The following is a 6787-nucleotide window of genomic DNA, read 5'->3' on the forward strand; positions in this document are numbered from 1 at the left end:
CTCATCAATTCACTCACAATAATCATAAAGCTCTATCTATACTGCTTAAGCATAACCATGTTCAATCTATAATCCCTGCAACATTCACTAACCATTGTATTCATTAATCAAGAAAAATAGTATATCAACCAATAAGAACAATTTTCCTCCAATGTTGCATACAATATCTCTACAAGATAGACCCCTTAACTCAATAGAAGAACACTCCACAATGCTTCTCAATGAACCAAATTTTATAAGCACAATAAACTGATAGGCATTCAAATATACCAAACACACACAGAGCTTTATCATATAGAGAAATAATCCTCTACCTAATACTCTAGAAAAAAACCCTTTATAAATTAACCATATGACATACAATATTGAATACACAAGTATCCATCTACATGAAATTATATTTGGTTATATTTTGATAAATGAATCATTTACACATCAAGATACACTCTCGATCACTCAATAAATAGTAGAAATAAATTCATACATTCATATAGTATGAGTGGATCTTGCATCAAAGAACTTCACCAGTAAAATACTGCTATAATTACAAACCCTGTTAATCATGAACACATGACCAAGGTATCATTAATCTCCATGCTCAACTACAGGCTCGAATCCAAGAATATCTGCCACAAATTGACCTCTACAAACTCTACTTTTTATTTACTACAATTGATCTAACATTATAATCCTCATATTTATGCACACTAATGCTTAGCTAAACTAGTGTAAGATTTTTCTATTGCATAAAGCATCATTCTTCCATTGATATGCTCACTCCACACACACACATGCTCTATCTAAGTCACTCTAACACCCTCTCTAAACCATACGCATTGTCTGACAATCTCATGTTACAAGTGCCATATTCCATTCACTATTAAATACCTTTTATGATAATTCTACCATATATAAGTGTGCACCAATAAATTAAGCCAATACAAGGAACACAATACTCATATTGAAATTTAGAAAAATAATTGGAGTAGGAAGACGAACAAATAGTAGGCCATACAAAACAAGTATGTTAGATAAACATGTGACCTATATTTTACCTTTGTTTTTCTAAATTCCATGCATCAATATCAAGACATGCTCTACCCTCCCAACCAATAGCCTTTTCAATTATTCCCTTTCATAACCTATTGAAAATTTTCACATAAAATTTTAGTCTAATCACACCATAGGTAGATCTGATGCACACAAGTTTCTCAAAACAATCTATTCTAACTTCACTACAAATTCAAATATTGTTCTTCCACTTCATTCAGACCAAATTCCATGTGTACAAGTGTCTTAGAGATTGCATATGCACCATCATGAAGTTCTTTAACTAACCATTCCTTTGATCCTTTATACTTATGCTAGAACATTTCAAAAGAAACCAAAACATAAAATTTGTGTCCCTATGTCTAAGTAGTCAAAACAGTCCATCTTCAAAGCCAAAATGATCCACAAAAGAGTAGTCTTCAGAACTCTCAGATTGATCACCCTCAAAGGCACACCTAAAATAAATGATATCCTATTTTATTTATAATATTTCCACATTTTGGTTACCATAAGAAAAAACCATTGGTTTGTTTATTTATTTCATTGACAAGATCAAGTAGACGTTAAGCCCCTTTGATCACATCATTACCTTGGGCATTTTGATGGTTTGGCCATTCTTTTTCTTCACCTACAAGCTTCATTTTGGGGATATTTTGGCTCCTTGAGAAGAAAATAACAAGTAAAAAATGAGGACCCAACGAAGATATTAGGTCATCACATTGTGCAATTTATCTTCCCAACAACAATGTGCTAACTTGGGTAAAATCTTGGTTACTTTTCCCATAACTCTACCATTCTGGTACAATACCTTGCCAAGGAATTTTAAAGGTTTTCCAACCTCTCCATCACCTATGAATCTCTCCTACAACACCTCATAATACTAATAAACATTAAAGCATCATGAATATGTTGAAGCCAACATCATGCTCCTGTAATTCTTCCACTAATCCAGGTTGACATCAAATCCAACAAACTAGCCATTATTCCAACAATCTCCCCTTTTGGTGTTGATGTCAACCTCCTATAGAAAACCAAGTCATCAAATCCGCATCTCCCCCTTTGATATCAATAAAAAAGGTGGGCTACTCTCTCGGAAGAATGCCATGTTGTCACCACTGGCTACATCATATTAGCTATCAATATGTGCACAAAAAGTATGAATATCCATCATTTTTCTGCAAGATAAATATGCTCTCCCTGAACACATTAGCTCACCTTATTCACTCATTTAGGCATAATATGTTCTTTTATGGTACCAACAAGATAGAAACACTTGGTGTGTTTTGAGTGACGAGAGAATGTATGATTATAGAATCAATGTCATCAAACCCTAGCATAAAAATTAATATGAGCATAGCATATATGTACATGACATTATCTGACATATATGTAATGCCTCCAGCTTAGCCAAGCAAACCCCAACTATGCAATCTTCAACTCACATGTATCAAAAATCATAGATTTTACCATACATCTACAATAAGACAATGTCAAATAATACATGGTAAGGCATGACATAATCCTTCCCTTTTCTTCCAATAAAAGAGCATAATGCCAACAATGAATAGCTAAGATAATGGAGGAAATTGTGATGCTTCCCTTGGATACATGTCAACCTTTTATCATCACACCTTGATAGCATTCATAAGTAATCATAATTTATTCAACATCAAAATGATACAACGTCATATACTTAGCTAATGAAATATGTTTCCACCAATATATAACAAACAATAGGTGCATACATCATTTAACCACTTAAAAATCACAATTATCTAACAACACATCAATAGTCATCATAATCATGAATATGCATAAGGTTCATATGCATGGTTTCCATATCATCATTAGGGTTTTAACAAAACAAAATATTCACAAAGTTCCAATGCTAAAAACAACCATACATAACTAAATCCATGAAATAACACACATGTAAACCTTGTTTTCCATGCATAACTCCCATTGGGCTCATGCACCACTTTCCAAAGAGAAAGTTGATCTAGAAGACCTGATTATCATCAAGTTGCTATGTTTCTACCATGTGATTATCTTGAGGCTATGCACCTATCATTCACTTCTATACTCCCTTTATAACTATGGATTAGTTACAATAGACTGTAGTGGGGACAATCTTCCCCTACTCTGAATATGAAGAGGAGGAGATTGATTTAATCTCTTATTTCTACCCAAATTTTTCTTCAACACATATAACTTGTCTATATTTATAATCCCTTTTGATATAACCTTTCTACTATCTTCTTATATAATTTTTCATCCCCATGAGGTAAATATAACTACATTTCCTTTATCAATCATTTTAATTACACTTGAGATGTTATTCTTTAGCCCTTGAACCAATAATACATTTGCTACTTCTGTATTTTTAACATGAAGATCGACTCTACATTTTCCTAGAACCTTCGTTGGTGCATTTCTTCTAAGAATAGATTCACCACCCTTGCTTTCCTTGAGATAGGTAAATCTACTCTTATCTCCAAACATATGATGAGAGCATATGATGTGTATGTATCCATGATTTTCTTCTTCCACTGTGCACAAAGCAAGGCTACACCTCTCTTGTCACTCTTTATTTTTGTTCCAAGTTTCTGTATGAGGATTATTGATGGAGGTTTCTTCTTCTAAGATTTTGTTAAATGTATTTTTGTTCATTTTCATGTCATGGTTTTGGAAATGTATAAACTAATTCATTTTCTTGCTCCTATATTATTTTTCCACATATATGAATTTATTGCATGTATAGAACCTTATGTGGCCAGGTAAGGGACCAATAGAGTCATATTACATCTGCTTCATGTTCATTTCATTTTTATATGATATACAATTTATATCATTATTAGCAAATTATTTTGCATGTAAAACAATATCCTTGAAAGAACATTGAATTCCTGGAAACCGATGATCTTCTTATGGAGAGATTATTTGCTTGAGGTTTTTTTCAACCTACTACAATTTTTCCAAAGTTGTGATAGAAAAAACACTCAATATCATCTATTAAGGGAGAGAATGAATTATTTTTCTATCTTTGGAAATATGCACTTTTTCCATACTCATTCCTATGAGAAAATTATTTTCTTTGAAGAGTCACTTTCCTTAGCTGTTGGTTTCATTGCCTCATTGATCCTTTAGCATGGTTTTCATAATTTTCTTTGTTGTCATTGACATTGCCTACAGAGTCCTGCAAGATGGATTCTCTCTTCATTGTTTCATGAAAACCAAGGCCTAATTTAATGGAGGGAGACCTTTGACTGCTAAGAATCTTTTCCAACATCATTGTACTGTATTGAAATCTCAACTATTTGTCCTGATTTGCAAATTTACTTCTTAATTATATTACCTCTATTTATAATCTCTCACAATCATTCCCATTTTATTTTATATGATTTCTTATTACCTCTTCAACTTTTCTTTCTTCTTATAGCTGGGTTCCTAACTCGATAATTTCCTTGTTAATACCATTTTATTGTTCTTGAAATACTTGAAGTAGCTCCTTATTCTTTTCATTTAAATTTTGTAGATTAGTATTTATAGATATTATCTTATATTAAAGTCTTTTATAATGTCTTTTCCTTTCATTAAAATGTTCAGTCATTGTTGCAGTATCTTCTAATTCATTCACATTATGATCGTTGTTTTCATATACTTGTAATTTTTCTTTGATACTTTTTTTATTTTCAAAGAAAAGACAAGTTTTCACTAAGATTAAATTCATTATCTACCATTTCTTATTCTCAATCTATAACTCCATCTTATATGATGAAATATATTTCATGGTCACATTCATCTTCTAATAGGCTAAAACTTTATTTCCCAGATACATTGAACGTTTTGAAAAAAATATTACTAGTCATCTTACCCGATGAATCAACTTATTTCTTAAATATGTTACTTTTTCTATTTTCTCCTTCATGGATGGCCTGAAAGTTATCCCATACACCTTTTTTGGATTCATAGTGCATAACTTTCTCAATTTATGAATCAGGTATGCCACAATAGATTTCATTTATTGCCTAATTATTCATCTACAATTCTTGACTTGATGGAGCAGACTTAGTATAGGCATTACATACTAATTTTCAAATATCATATCCAAGTGATATTAATCTAGACTTCATTCTATATTCCCATGCTTTATAGTTTTCATAATTGAGCAGAAACATACCTTGATTATCCATAGTTTCGGACATGACTTGTTGTACTACTAGTTTTTCCATAATCCCTTCGATACCCTTCCAGTTATTAAAATGATTCCTGAAGGACATTGGTTTGGTACCAATTGTAAGAAATACTATGAGTGGGTGGTGAATCGGTATTTCATGATAATTCAAATTTTACATTGCTTTCAATCTTCTATATAAATTTAATTGAATCATCATTTAACTAGAAGTACATTATGATGATAGATCTATTCATAAGCAGGTAACACATGTGAACCATGAGAAACATGTAATCATAAATGCAAGTGAAACACAAAATTAAAACACATCAAAAAGTTAACATGATCATTGTCACATAGAGACATTAGATATTAGATAGAAAACCTAACTATGAAAAGCCATCGTTGTTGTTGCCTTTTCTTCTTTTATTAATATTTGGAAAATATTATTTTACATCTTGCATCAGTGCATGCTTATACCAGTGTGAAAACTCTGACCTACTAGATTCCACTACCTCCAATAAATTCTCTAGCTACTACTAGAAGGAACATACAACTCCCTAATCAAATTCTCTGGCCACCACCATAATGAACGTACCACTCCCTCATTGCAGGCTCCAACCCTCAAACTATTTGTGGACCTCATTTCAAAATATTTCACATTGGATTCACCTGCCACAAACCTCAAATCCTATAAGGCACATTTCATCCAATTTTCAAACTAGACCCACATATAATATTATGCTCATCGATCATGTGCATAAAAAAATCAACAACAAATACAATTTTTTCCTCCATATATGATTGCATACATCATCAATAAATTAGGTAAATTCACTATATCAATCTTTTCTTAGTTTCAATATGTGAATCCAATAGAAGACCTTAATGATATCTTATCAACCCTGGCATAAACCCTAGTAGCATCAAGTTGTCTACCCAAAATCCAATCTCAAAACTGCTCAATAACTCAAACTCAATGTAACATAAATTCCCACACAAATCAAACTTCCTCCAATAAAATTATGAATCTTCACTTAGCCAAAACATCAATGCAAAACCAAACCCTAATGGTATCTTATTCTAGAATCACAACTTCACATGGCCTTACCACAATGCACCATACATATGGAAATACATCTTTGTATACAATAACATTAATATTATTCTTGTCTCTGCTCAAGCACCAGATCTAAACCCACTATCATACATGTCTCAAACTAATAGAATGTCCTCTAAATGGAAAGTGTAACACTCATTCTTTCATAGAATAATCAAATTCACTAATAACAACACCATATGTGAACATAATCATTCTCATAAATACATGTCAAGGGTCATCATATCAATTCACTGACCATAAACATGAAGATCTATCTCTATAGCTTAAGCATAGCCATGCTCAATCTCTAATCCCTGCAACATTCACTAACCACTTTGTTCATTAATCAAGACAAATAGTATATCAACTAATAAGCCTACAATATGCCTCTAATACTACATACAATCTCTCTTCATGATACACCCCTTAACTCAATAGAAGCACATTCTACAATGCTTCTA

Source organism: Pinus tabuliformis, chromosome 2_2 (genome assembly GCF_031772625.1).
Source record: "Pinus tabuliformis cultivar Carrire ecotype Pingquan chromosome 2_2, CPIR1, whole genome shotgun sequence".
NCBI classification, from domain to species: domain Eukaryota; kingdom Viridiplantae; phylum Streptophyta; class Pinopsida; order Pinales; family Pinaceae; genus Pinus; species Pinus tabuliformis.